This window comes from Mauremys mutica, chromosome 5 (genome assembly GCF_020497125.1).
Source record: "Mauremys mutica isolate MM-2020 ecotype Southern chromosome 5, ASM2049712v1, whole genome shotgun sequence".
In the NCBI taxonomy this organism is placed as follows: domain Eukaryota; kingdom Metazoa; phylum Chordata; order Testudines; family Geoemydidae; genus Mauremys; species Mauremys mutica.
This window is the reverse complement of record NC_059076.1, coordinates 99,834,325-99,849,433: the sequence shown is the minus strand read 5'-3', so window position 1 is coordinate 99,849,433 and position 15,109 is coordinate 99,834,325. Positions and strand designations below refer to the sequence as shown.

Below are 15,109 nucleotides of genomic sequence, written 5' to 3'. Positions count from 1 at the left end.
TCTGTTTATCACCCTTATGTCTGCCACACCTCTGCTTGATTGTTGATGCTGTTGCTAATCAATGTTTGAATCTGGTCTGAGTGAACAGTTATTGAAGCCTCTGACATAGAAGCAGTTTGGTTAGCAATAAGTACAGCTTGCTGTAAAATGAGTTCAGGTTTAAACAGTAATGGTTCACATATGGATAATCTGGCTGCTCCTTCTCCACTAGCTGGTCTTGAATCATCCTGTCAGACATAGTCCCATACTGTCTCATAACAGCTCCCAACAACACAGCAGCAACAGACACTAAGATTTTCAAAAGTAATCAGGGCCAGATTGCAATTAAGCAGCCCCGCAATTAAGGCCAGACTTTCACAAGAGCTCAGCTCTCATTCAAATGCCTAAATAAGGTATGATTTCCAAATGTACCCAGCAGCTTCCACTGTGTGACTTGAGGTCAGACAAAAGAATTCAGTCTGTCCTCCAAGGTGGGTGCTGAACTCTGCTGAATACCTGGTCCCAACTGATCAATAGATTCACTTACTTTCCTTGCACACTGATGAAATTTGAATTGTTCTCCTTCTACATTAATTTCAGGTATGAACAAATAATTTATAGCTTAAATAGAAATAAACATACAGGTTATAAGTAGGGCCCTACCAAATTCACAGTCCATTTTGGTCAATTTCATGGTAAATCATGATTTCAGCTATTTAAATCTAAATTTCACGGTGTTGTAATTGTAGGAGTCCTGACTCAAAAGGAGTTGTGTGTGTGTGTGTGTGTGTGTGTGTCACAATGTTATTGTAGGGGAGGTTGTGGAACTGCTACCCTTACTTCTGGGCTACTGCTGGCAGTGGTGCTGCCGTCAGAGCTGGGCGGCTGAAGAGTGGCAACTGCTGGCTGGGAGCCCAGCTCTGAAGGCAGAGTCGCCACCAGCAGCAGCACAGAAGTAAGGATGGTATGGGATGGTATGGTATTGCCAACCTTACTTCTGTGCTGCTGCCTGCAGAGCTGGGCCCTCAGTGAGCAGCCGCCACTGTCCGGCCACCCAGCTCTGACGGCAGCAGTGCAGAAATAAGGGTGGCTTGGGTATGGTATTGCCACCCTTACTTCTGCGCTGCTACCGGTGGGGCACTGCCTTCAGAGCTGCGCAGGTGGCCAACAGCCGCTGCTTTCCTGCCACCCAGCTCTGAAATCAGTGCAGAAGTAAGGGTGGCAATACCATGACCCCCCTGAAATAATCTTGTGACCCCCCCTGCAGCTCCCTTTTGGGTCAGGATTCCCAATTTGAGAAATGCTGGTCTCCCCTGTGAAATCTGTACAGTATAGGGTATAAAGCACACAAAAGATCAGATTTCCCGGTGGGGGACCAAATTTCACAGTCTATGATGCATTTTTCATGAATTTAGTAGGTCCCAAGTTATAAGTAGAGGAAATGTAAAAAATATATTATGGGAGGTCATCTAGTCTAGCTGCATGTATATACTGTTTATTATGTTAGTATCTAAGCAATATCCTGGATTAAAACCACAGTAAGATCTGTTTGAGGCACTCAGTTCTCCATTACATTCTAACACCTATATGTCATCAGGGCAAATTGATGTAATTTCTCTGTTGCCCTTGAGACATATGGGGTTCAGCAAGGGCATCTACTCTCAACTGCCCCTGCTGTTTCCTGTCTTGCATGGAGACCCGCATCTCACTCTTCTCTGACCAGGATATGTTCAGGCTTCACAGTTCCCTGCCTTCACTGTGTACTTCCCAGCAAAGACAATCTGCATAAACAGACTGACTTTCTTTCTCTGCAGAATCTGATAACTATAGCTGTAGCAGTCACTTTACTTTATTCTTAAAGTTAAAAAGCATCAAAGAAAAACATATGAAAAACAATAAAAGAAACTACATGCATACTAATAAGCTTACCAGCCATCTCTCCTCCCTAGGGGTTTCTTTGTGGTTACAACGAGGAGTCTGGTGGCACCTTAAAGACTAACAGATTTACTTGGGCATAAGCTTTCATGGGTAAAAAACCCACTTCTTCAGATGCATGGATTTGTGGTTAGAAGATCATCAGACCTTCAGCTCAGAACAAGCACATGGTCTTAGGAGGCCTCAGTAGGCCAAGTCCTTCCAATCCTTCCCTAAGGATTGGGGCCTGGGCATCCTGTCTAATTTCTGCATCAGGAAGAAGGCCCGAGTCAGCCTAAACTTGGGGCTTTTATCCAAAAGTCTTTCCTTTGTCTGTTGGTCTCTGGAGCATCCAGTTTGAACTAGTATATGCATCTCTCTCCAGGGGGCCCCAAAGGCTGATAGAGGAAGTTCATACTAAAGAAGGTACGCGCAATGCCACAACAACACATACACAATTGCATTTTTAATACAATGTACCCCCAAAATATTAACCCTAATTTAATACACTTTATCTTAATAAAGTTTATCTTAATTCTGTAAATTTTTCAGGATATCGTGAGTCTGTCAAAACATAAACAATGGGCTATTTTTGAATGTAGTGTTGAATTTTCTTTTGTTCTATCATCTCTATTAGTAGTAAGGATAGAGTTTGCAAACTGGTTTTGTATATCAAACTAGTCTATAGTAATGGCTCACCTAGGAGACTTAATTGGGGAGAGTAGCATCTTTGCTGCTAAAAATTTATATACTGTAATTGGAACAGAACAGCAGCCATATACAGATGACACAATTTTTTATATTGGGAATTTCCAACCGAAAACAAGGCATATACAACAAACAGTCATGGTGGTTATAGATAAATATACTCTAGTCCAGTGGTTATCAAACTTTTGTATTGGTGACCCCTTTCACACAGCAAACCTATGAGTGTGTGACCCTCCCTTATAAATTAAAAACACATTTTTTATATTTAACACTATTATAAATGCTGGAGGTGAAGTGCGGTTTAGGGTGGAGGCTGATAGCTGGTGACCCCCATGTAATAGCCTTGCGATCCTCTGAGGGGTCACAACCCTCAGTTTGAGAACCCCTGCTCTAGTCTGATTGCACAAACTTCCAAGATAACATGCATCACAATGTGTTCAAGTGAGGAAGAATGTTGGCAGTTACAACCTGTTAGACTCCAGGAGTGAGAATTGAAGGAGGGACTAGGAGGAACTAAGTGGTTAGTGCGCTAACAATTCAGTGCTACACTGTGTGCTAGCATATTTTCTTTAATGACTTGGATAATGAGTGGAAAGAATGCTTATAAAATTTCCAGATGATACCAAGCTGGGTGTGGAGGCAAGCACTTTGGATGACAGAATTAAAATTCAAAATGACCTTGCCAAATTAAGAATTGGTCTGATATCAGCAAGATGAATTCGGTAAAGACAAGTGCAAAGTCCTACACTTCTGAAGGAAAAATTAAATTAAACTATTACAAAATGGGGAATAACTGAAAAGGAGCTGGGAGTTATAGAGAATCACAAAATGAATACAAGTCAACAATATGATGCAGTTGTGGAAAAGGAAAATATTCTGGGGTGTATTTAATAGGAGTGTCATATGTAAGAAATTGAGGTCTGGTAACTGTCTTGCTTTGCTCAGCACTGGTGAGGCCTCAGCTGGAGTACTGTGTCCAATTCTGGGCACCACACTTTAGGAAAGATGTGGACAAATTGGAGACAGTCCAGAAGAGAGCAAAAACATGATAAAAGGTTTAAGAAACCTGACTTATGAGGCAAGTTAAAAAAACTGGGCATGTTTAATCTTGAAAAAAAGAAGATTGAGTGGGGACCTGACAACAGCCCAAATATGTTAAGGGTTGTTACAAAGAAGATGGTGATCAATTGTTCATATGTCCACTGAAGGTAGGACAAGAAGTAATGGGCAAAAACTGCAGCAAGGGAAATTTAAGTTAGATTGTAGAAAAGCTTTCTTATTATAAGGGTAGTTAAGCACTCGAATAGACTGCCAAGGAAGGATGTAGAATCCCCATCATTGGAGGTTTTTAAAAATATGTTGGACAAACATCAGTCAGGGATCGTCTAGATTTACTTGGTCCTGTCACAGTAGAGGGGGCTAGACTTGATGACTTCTCGAGGTCCCTTCCAGCCCTGCATTTTTATGATTCTACAATTTTATGTGTCTGTCTTCTGTGGAATTCAGTTTCACTAGAAGTGTCAGAATTATTCTGTGGCAGAAACATGCTTAAGCTTCACTTTGATACAATGATCTGCCCACCCCCCATCATGTGTTAGCTCCTTATCATTTTGTAATGGGATCTGTTCATTCTTTTCACTGTTCCTTACACATTTGTTTGAATGTATTAGTGTCTAGTTACTGTTACTTTGATTCTATCATTTTATTGAAAAAATGAGACTCCTTTCATAGTTGCCAACTTTCCAAAGTTCGTTTTCTTAAAATCTCCTTTCTTTATCCTCTTCTAATTCTGTTAGCTGGTTCTAATCTATGTCTTCTGATCAGCAGATCCCTTTAATGTTCATCAACAGCTTTTATTTTATTTGTCTTGCATCGCGCATATCTAGGATTGAAATGTAGTGGATCACCTCAAATCTTATTTAGTACTCCACAGAGTCAGGAAGGAAACAGCCTTGTATATCCAGCAACATTGTTTTTTTCTCTGTAGTTGTACTGCTGTCATCCCATTCACTGTTCACAGTGTCTAGTTCTTCTGCATAGCTCCCACCACTAAAGTGGAGAGACACATTAGTGCTTATTTCTGATTTAAACGAATGTTGATGCAGGTTAAACCTTCTGCTGTATTACTATAGATTTAGTACATATATTTCATTTCTTATTTGCACATAGGCTATATTTTAAATAGTTAGAGCCCAGAGTTGTAAGTGTGCAAACAAAAGAAGTATCTTATGTTAATGGTTTAAAATGTGCCTGTTCAGTGCTGTGGGAACATACAAATAACTAAAATATGACAACAACTTAGGACCAGTTCCCCCTGGGTCTCTCCAAATCCTAAACTCTCTTACGCTCAGTGGGAACATGTGTGTGCAAATTGGTACTTGTACAGGTACTACCTGTTTCATGCCCAGGTGCCCATTTTGCACATGCAGATATATATTTTCCACACACTGTTACACATTTGTGTGCACTCATGGATATTCTCACACTCTGGCCCCTAATAGTTTCTCCTCACTGATTTATGTTTTACTCCAGCCCTCAAATTCTCATCTTAATGTAAACTCTATCTTTGTCTTTTAGGAGCCCCGTCATTATCTGCTTGATTTAAGCAAAGTTCAAATTATCCCAATTACACTAAATTCCTCTTCCAAAGACACTTGGGCAGCAGTTCTATAACTTTGTTCCATGGTTCTTGGATTTCTGGAGTGAAATAATTGCTTACACAGAGCTGCCTTTTGTTTCTTTTGTTTACAAAATGATCATCTTGCTGTTTTTTCCACTCTGCCTTCACCTTATTATTTCTTTCTGGTTTCATTAAAACAGAAGCTTTCATTTAGATTTTTTTCTTAGTGTCCTTTGTATTCCTTTCTCTTCAACCATTATTAAAAACCAGGCAAAGGGAGGGCTTGCTGGGGACAAGACCTGTGACATCTGTGGCTATCAGAATTACCCCTCTTGATGGCCCCTTCCCACTGTCAAGCTAATTAATTAAAATAAACCTGCAGGCCGCCTCTAACAACAGGGTTAAGTAGCTTCATCTTTGTCTTGCTCCTAATGTATTTATAGAACCTTTTCTTGTTTTCATTTATGTCCTTTGCTAGGTGTAACTCATTTTGAGCCTTAGCTTAGGTATTGTCCTTACATGCTTGTGCAACTCTACTGTACTCATTCTTAGCATTTTTGTTCATGCTTCCACTTTTTGTAGAATTCCTTTTTGATTTCCAGGTCATTAAAGAATTCTTGGTACAGCTATATTGACCTGTTACTATTCTTCCTATTTTTCCCTTGCATTGGGATAATTTGATATTGCACCTTTAATATTGTCTCTTTGAGAAACTGCCAGCTCTCTTGAACTCCTTTTCCCCTTAGCTTGTCTTCCCATGGGATCTTACCTACTAGTTCTCTGAGTCTGTTAAATTCTGCTTTTTTTTAAAAGTCTATTGTCCTTATTCTGCTGCTCTCACTCCTTTCTTTCCGTAGAATCATTGTCTATCATTTCATGATCACTTTCATCCATGTTGCCTTCCACCTTCAGATTCTCAACCAATTCTTCAGAATCAAATCTAAAATGGCTGTCCCCCAGTTACTTCCTCCACCTCTGAAACAAAGTTGTTCCCAATACAAGAACTTACTGGACATTTTTTGTGTTTTCCATATTACTTTTCCAACAGATGTCAGGGTAGTTAAAGTCCTGCATTACTACCAGTTCTTGTGTTTGGATATTTCTGTTATTTGTTTTAGAAATGTTTCATCTACTGCCTCCTCCTAACCATGGTGGTCTATAGTAGAGCCCCATCATAACATTATCCTGATTATTTTTCCTTTTTATCTTCATCCAGAGACTTTTAATTGGTCTGCACCCCCAGAAGGATGAGAGAGGCAAAGAATCACTTTTTTGAATATGGATTAACATTTTTTAAAGTTACTCAGAGTCATATTCCTTAATAGAGAGAATCTTCTATGTTGATTATAGATGATATGAAAACCTCTGCAAATGGTACAAAGATCATCATTCAAAAAGAAAAAGAAAAAGTAAGAACACAGTCCTGTGAGGTGTTGGGAAGCTGCTAAAACGTGCTGTGGTGTCTCAACACCAGGTGAGTTAACTGGGCAGATGAGGAGCCAGGAAGCAAACCTTTCACACACTGCTAGGAACTCATGCTGGAAAAGGAAGAATGTACCAGAACTTTCACATGCTTCCCTCGCATGAGGGAGAGGTGGCAATGACATTACTGTGACTCACCCTTATTGAGCAGGCTTTACAGAGGACACCAGTGTCTTTTCTATTCATTTATAAAATGGTGTGGTGCGATTGTGCAAATGCCAGGAAAGAATTAGAAGAAGACGTGAATGAAGGCTGATGGATCAGACACAGAGGGAATGCACCTGGGGTTCTGGCAGCATATATGAGCCCTGTCTTTGCCCAGAAACTGTCTTTGGAAAGGAAGTAGTAGGAGTAGAATGAATTGGCATGACAAAGCTGTAGTTAAACCAGTTAGTTAAACCAGTTCTTAGGCCAAATGTATTGATTCATAGATTATAAAACCATAAAGGGCCATTGTGATCATCTAGTCTGACCTCCTCTATAACATAAGCTGTTGGACTTTCTTATTAACTGGGACAGAGAGGCAGTGCTAGTGCAGAAAGGATATGCTGGTTGCAATAAGTGACATTTTAAAATTCTAAACGTAAGAATCTCCCCATCCCCCACAATTAGGTTTGATGTCACTCATCAACACCCAGCTTCCCACTCTCCTCCTCCATATTTCAGTTTCATTCTTACAAAAATACTGACATCCATAATGATGATTGTGCTTTTAACAGATGGGTCCAAGTTGGGGTGGACTCTGGGACACAATGCCACCCAGGGCTTCTGGGGAGCATGCCCACTAGTGAGGGTGCTGCATGCTTTCCAGTTTTCTGCATGCCCTCTCCCCTTTGTGGATTAGCCAAGTGCTAGTCACCATGTGGCAAATAAAATGTGGCTGTCAGGATATTGAGCTGAAGCTGTGGTTCTACAGGGTTACAAAGTTGACAGTGTTTTAGGGCTTGATCCAAAGCCTACTAAATGGATTCTTTGCTTCAGTCTTCATGGCTGAGGATGTTAGGGAGATTCCCAAACCTGAGCTGGCTTTTGTAGGTGACAAAACTGAGGAACGGTCACAGATTGAAGTGTCACTAGAGGAGGTTTTGGAATTAATTGATAAACTCAACATTAACAAGTCACCGGGACCAGATGGCATTCACCCAAGAGTTCTGAAAGAACTCAAATGTGAAGTTGCGGCACTATTAACTAAGGTTTGTAACCTGTCCTTTAAATCGGCTTCGGTACCCAATGACTGGAAGTTAGCTAATGTAATGCCAATATTTAAAAAGGGCTCTAGAGGTGATCCCGGCAATTACAGACCGATAAGTCTAACGTCGGTACTGGGCAAATTAGTTGAAACAATAGTTAAGAATAAAATTGTCAGACACATAGAAAAACATAAACTGTTGAGCAGTAGTCAACATGGTTTCTGTAAAGGGAAATCATGTCTTACTAATCTATTAGAGTTCTTTGAAGGGGTCAACAAACATGTGGACAAGGGGGATCCGGTGGACATAGTGTACTTAGATTTCCAGAAACCCTTTGACAAGGTCCCTCACCAAAGGCTCTTACGTAAATTAAGCTGTCATGGGATAAAAGAGAAGGTCCTTTCATGGATTGAGAACTGGTTAAAAGACAGGGAACAAAGAGTAGGAATTAATGGTAAATTCTCAGAATGGAGAGGGGTAACTAGTGGTGTTCCCCAAGGGTCAGTCCTAGGACCAATCCTATTCAATTTACTCATAAATGATCTGGAGAAAGGGGTAAACAGTGAGGTGGCAAAGTTTGCAGATGATACTAAACTGCTCAAGATAGTTAAGACCAAAGCAGATAGTGAAGAACTTCAAAAAGATCTCACAAAACTAAGTGATTGGGCAACAAAATGGCAAATGAAATTTAATGTGGATAAATGTAAAGTAACGCATATTGGAAAAAATAACCCCAACTATACATACAATATGATGGGGGCTAATTTAGCTACAACGAGTCAGGAAAAAGATCTTGGAGTCATGGTGGACAGTTCTCTGAAGATGTCCACGCAGTGTGCAGAGGCGGTCAAAAAAGCAAACAGGATGTTAGGAATCATTAAAAAGGGGATAGAAAACAAGACGGAGAATATAGTATTGCCCTTATATAAATCCATGGTATGCCCACATCTCGAATACTGTGTACAGATGTGGTTTCCTCATCTCAAAAAAGATATTCTAGCACTAGAAAAGGTTCAGAAAAGGGCAACTAAAATGATTAGGGGTTTGGAGAAGGACCCATACGAGGAAAGATTAAAGAGGCTAGGACTCTTCAGCTTGGAAAAGAGAAGACTAAGGGGGGGGATATGATAGAGGTATTTAAAATCATGAGTGATGTTGAGAAAGTGGATAAGGAAAAGTTATTTACTTATTCCCATAATACAAGAACTAGGGGTCACCAAATGAAATTAATAGGCAGCAGGTTTAAAACAAATAAAAGGAAGTTCTTCTTCATGCAGCGCACAGTCAACTTGTGGAACTCCTTACCTGAGGAGGTTGTGAAGGCTAGGACTATAACAATGTTTAAAAGGGAACTGGATATAAATTCATGGTGGCTAAATCCATAAATGGCTATTAGCCAGGATGGGTAAGAATGGTGTCCCTAGCCTCTGTTCATCAGAGGATGGAGATGGATGGCAGGAGAAAGATCACTTGATCATTGCCTGTTAGGTTCACTCCCTCTGGGGCACCTGGCATTGGCCACTGTCAGTAGACAGATACTGGGCTAGATGGACCTTTGGTCTGACCCGGTACGGCCGTTCTTATGTTCTTATGAAGTCAATGGGAGGCTTTCCATTGACTTCAATGGGCTTCAGGGCAAGACTGCAATTTCTTTAAAAACACACTTTTCAGTGTCAGTTGTTAGTTTGTGGTAGCTCCCTTTGATCCTTAATTGACTGGGCTGTAGCAAAAGGCCATTCACAGCCTTACTAATATAATGCATCTTACAATGATAGCATATATTAAAATATAAGAATACAGCCAAAGAGGATAGAAAGCAGAAAATCTCCCTGGAAATTCCTTGAATGCTAGCTAACCCCATCAGACTTTTAAGGAAATTGCTGCTGATTGTCACTAAAATCCTTGCAGATTTCTGTTGTTCCTTTTAATTATGTGTGGTAGCATATGATTACAAAGCATCTACACATACCTTATGGGCATTAAGGACTAATTTGAGATAAGCTGTATGATCATGGGCAGACATTGCCAAGTTTCTTGCAAGTCTTCCTCTTCTGTTGGTATATTTTGACTTTCTTGTATAGTGAGCAGATGCTGCTAGCCTTTGCTACTATCAGATCTGTTCTCTCCCTTGTGGCAACATCTCAGATGCAGTGCGTAACCCATCACAATACAATATACTACTTCTCTGTCCATTGGCACCAACATTTCCTTTGAAAAACTAGGGCGTTCTTAAGATAAGGACGTGTCATTGCTTCCAAGAGCAACATGGTATCTGAATAGCCTCGTCTTACTCTTAGTTCCATGTATGTAATGACTGTTGCTTTAACACAAGCAGTGGATCAACAAGCTACACTTCCAGAAAATTGTTAATAATATCTTCCTTGCAAAAGTAAATAGTATAATCCTCATCCTAAGTGAGATTTACATTACTGACATCCTAAATGCCGAGGCTGAAGTAAAATTATCAGGATTGCCACGAGAGAGTTTTTGAGCTGGAGAAACAAAATTCGGTTATCAAATGGTGGGTTTTCCTAGCCTAAACTTTTTTTTCTTTTGGACAAACTGTAATTTAATCACCACCACAATGGCATACCATTCACCTCCTTGTGTAAAAAAGGATTATATGTCTCAGTTTATCTTGCCACACAGATCACATGGTCAGAATTGCTTGCAAAATGTGGAAAAACTAGTTTAAGGTGAGCGATGCACCAATGGCTGTACATTTCGTATTCTCTCTCCTGTGTATACCAACTGCAAGGACATAATAGAGTAACAAGAAAGTTTGCTTTCTCATGGGGTGGATTTAAATTAATTATAATAATAAAAAGTTGAATACAGCACCTATCCTTGTCAAACATAATCCTTTAAAACCACTCTGCTGTCCAAGGGCCAACCTCAAATAAGCAAATATGCGAAAAAATATTACTCATATAGATAAAAGCTGAAAGGGCATATGCAGAACAAGTTTCATGCACCTGATTAATTGCATAATAGTCTGATGGCTGTTTCAGACTACCATATACACTATTTATTTGGCATATGCAATCTGGTCAAGCCAAGCCACAACCATGTTCAAGGCACGAAGACCTCCAGGAAGTTGTGTGTTGTGGTTTGTGGCTGCCCACATGAACATAGTGGACTGTCTTTAAAACACCACTGAAATTCTGCTGCAACACAAATTCCATGTCCGATACAAAACTGGTTCAGAAGACTCCATGGTCTTCATGGTAAATCAAACTCAGGTTGACATTGAGTGGGGTCTGAGACAAGGTAATTATTTGTCACTTACTCTGCGGACCATGCATCCTCTACCGTAAATCCCTCACCCAGTAAACTTATCCACAACAGGCGATGAGAGGGCAGATCACCATGTGATGGATTAAACAAGTCTTTAATTAAGGGTAGATGTGGCATATCATGCAATTTCATCATGAGCTTTGCTACGCTTTCTTCTCTGTGAACACTGTGTGGGCAATATTGCAGATATTCCATATACACCATATGGATTATATTCAGATCACAGTATAAACTTGTAGCGGTGCCAGGGAAGTTGATGTGAGATCAATTATGTGTGGGATCAAACCCTGATCCGAATCAGATTCTACAGCATCACCATCTCTGTCATACTTAATTTTTAGATAGTTCTCTATAGTTCCAAGACTCAAATCAAGAGGTTATGGGCATCCACAGCCACCAGTGAACCCAACAGAAGCTGCAGGTGCTCAGCATTTTAGAGAATCAAGCCCTTCGAGTGGTTTCAGGCACCTCACCACACCTGGGTGAGATAGGTGGGTATTATCCCTATTACATATTATCATACTACAGATGGAGAAACTGGCACAGAAATGTGAAACTACTTACCCGAGGTCACACAGCAAGTCAGTGGCAGAGCTGGAATTAGAGCTCAGAAATTTGGCTCCCAGTCTGTGATCCATACTCTGTTCAGATAATAGGTGAAGCATAATGTTGAGGGACTGTTGGGCATGAAAGGGCATAGGAATGTACACAGTTACTGAGACAATTGGTGGTTTAGCAAGATAAAAATTTCTGGAGAACAGAATTACCAATTAATGTGTTAAAATACTTTTTTTTCTGACAGGGTTGTGCTGTTAGGTTATTAGCAGTTTACTATTTCTTGCAAGAACTCTTCAGAGAAAACTTGCACTATTTTAAAATGTTCCCTTTATTGACAGTTCCAAAGAGTACAGTTCACACAAACAATTTCAAAAGAATAGCTTGCAGCAGCTGCACAAAATCTGTCTCACATCCCAGGAAGAGGAGCACACTGAAATCCATTGCACTTGAACCAAAACCCTGATTCTATTGCTGCTGAAGCTCATGGTTCAAACCTATCTATAGTTGAAATAGTATATGAATATGTTACCCATTATTTTTTGGGAGTGGACATACATCCAAATAAAAGGGGGAGGGAGTGGAAAAAGGTAGCTTTCAGGACACACTGCATGGACCTAGCCTGCTCAGCCTAACTCTAAAAGTTTGAAAGACAGGAAACATTCATTCATTCAATTCACCCCTGCATACCAGCATGAAGCCTATGCCTCCCTTACGTTCCATTTAAGCCTCATATGAGTAAACAGTGAAGCACATTAGAGAATTAAGATTTGTAATTACAATTAGTATTTTTGAGCCCATTAGTGGTGGCAGCAGCAGCCATTTTGGTAACTAGTGCCACTGCCCAGCACACATACAGGATCCCAATATCAGATTTTTTTAAACAGTCTCCATCCTGTTTTAATATTTGACTTAGTAATAATAAAAACGTGGCTGTTTACATTTGAAACATTTTCATATGTGTATTTACACCACTGCCACCTACCGGAAAGAATCAGAATTTCTGTAATGTAAGTCCTATGCAATATATTCCTAACAGCTAACAGAAATTCTCTTATAGATCAGTCATCATTTTGGAGCACGAGGATATGACTTCTATCCAGACTGAGTAGACAGAACATCACTAAAGTAGCTCAGTTTATTTCTCTCCCACAGGATCCAGAGAATGGTTATGCGTAGTTGCTCTTTCTGAAGGGATCTCATTTGTGAGATCCTACAAAGATCAGTTCTGTCTACCCTCCTCCTCAATAATTACATGAAGCCACTTGGAGAGTGAAATATCATGGGCTAAGCTAAGACCAGCACAGCCTGATAATGTTTTCAGTCCCCTCTAAGGCTGTTACTGAGCTGGTCGGTATGTAGTCAGGTAGCTGCTGGCCTGCAGGTTGAGGGACTAGTGGGCACAGGCATAGCAGATGATACAAGGTAGTCACCAGACCTGCATATCTCCCACCATTCCTGCTAGGAGCATGTAGGGGAATGCACCAGTTAGTCCCTACCCCCACACTACAGAGCACTGGCTGCTGCAGCAGCAGGAGAGGAGAGACAAGGAGGCGGGGCCAAATTTGTGTGGTGCTGAATGGGAGTTCCCACCACAGCTGCTGTTCATCTCTCTCATCATTGGTTCCTGCTCAGTTCCAGGTCCAGCCCTGTATTTGAAGAGCCAGTATTGGGAGGAAGCCCAGAACCCAGCTCGCCCCATCACAGCCTGGGTGGACCTACTCCCCACAGGAACCAGTGAGGAGAGCTCCAGTAGTGAGGGAGTCCTGCCCAAGTCAGGAACACAAAGGTACCTCTTCTCTAACCAATCATCCCAATGACCACCATAGGGGCTCTACTCTCCACATGAGCAGCCACTCCACTGCCAGAGGCCTCAGGACAACAACCCTGGCACTGGCAGATTAAAGACTTTTGGGGCCCTGTGCACTATGGAAATTGGGCCCCCCATACATATCCCATCCCACACAGACCCCAGAATGCCCCCTCCTTATCCACACACAGCCCATCAAATGCTACTCCCACCCCACACATCCTGACACTCCCACACCTCCCAATAGCCCTGACATATATCTTGCTCACCACAGTCCCCAGCACCTCATCCCCATTGACATAACTCACAACATCTCCCACTCACCCCAATATCCTGGCTCCCAATATCCCCCACTTGCCCCCAACCCCTCACCCACCACCCCCAGGACCTTCCTGGCCACTCACCCACTCTCGTGCCTGGTCCCAGCCACCCAACTATGTTTGCGCCCATCACATAGCCCCATGCTACTCAGGTTTGTCCTGGCCACCTCTCTGTCATAACTGAGGGGTGGCTGGGCTAAATTTGAGTGAGTGGCTTTGCAATCTGGCACATGGGGTTGCAGCACCTCACAGATTTCTTTTTGTTTTTCTCTCCGTGGTCAAGGGTCCCCTCCAGCTCCCCGGAGATGGGGACCCTGTGCAAGTGCACTGAGTGCACATTGGTTAATCTGGGCCTGCCTGTCACCATGGCATCTGCAGGTCACCTGTCTGCCATTGCTGTTCTCATGATCAACTGCTAGGTATGGGGAGCTAACTAGAGACACTTCCATGAGATGCTGGGGAGGAGAAATGTGGTGGCTTGAGGGGTGAAGTTGATGTTTATGTATTGGGGGGAGAGCATGGTATCCAGGAAATGTCACATGTATTGTCTCATATTGTCACATGTATTGCTGATCAGGCATTTTTATGATGGAGCCCCTTGTTAAAATGTCAGTGGCATATCACTGTGTTGTGTACATTTGAAGAATTTGTCCATCACTTTGCAGTTCATAGAAGACTTCTTGATAAAGCTTTAGGATTTGACTACTCATCTTTAAAAAGTTGTGCTTCTTGATTAAAGACTATAGCCTGCAGGACTGGTCCTTCTGTTCTTCATGTTCTAGAATAACAAGTTACTCCAGTCCTGGCCTTTGGGTGAAAGGCATGGAAACCCATTCTAGTTCATTGAAGGGTCAGAGAAAGTATTTTGTATTATAATAGTCCTACAGTTAAAACATCAGCAAAAACTTAAACATTCAATTTTTAATATTTCCTTTATTTGTGATCTTGATCAATGATTATTACAGTTAGCCTGCATTCACATCCAAAGAGAGGTCATCCCTGCAATATTCCATGAAGGGTCTTCAGATTTTTGCTATGGAAAGAGTGTAACAGCCCACCCCAGGGCTTAAGCTCTGTTGGAAGGAGGTGAGTGCAGCCAATGTGGTATCATCCCCCTCAGAGCACCAGGAAGCCCCTCCACATGAGTTCCACATGTTCAGGGTGTAGAGTTTACAGAAACCAAGCACACAGTGGTTGGGGTGAATGCAACAGTTTTATTTCCCAATTACACATA

General features: G+C 41.4%; 1 long non-coding RNA gene across 1 annotated transcript in view; it reads left to right on the top strand.

The window, feature by feature from the left end:
* The first annotated feature begins 3,044 nt into the window (after positions 1-3,044).
* The window catches only part of LOC123371289, a 165,421-nt gene continuing 153,356 nt past the window's right edge, over positions 3,045-15,109 (top strand). The window contains exons 1-4 of the long non-coding RNA XR_006579749.1: positions 3,045-3,121; positions 6,572-6,695; positions 11,532-11,681; positions 13,381-13,534. This is a non-coding gene — a long non-coding RNA (uncharacterized LOC123371289). The remainder of the gene's footprint in view (positions 3,122-6,571; positions 6,696-11,531; positions 11,682-13,380; positions 13,535-15,109) is intronic.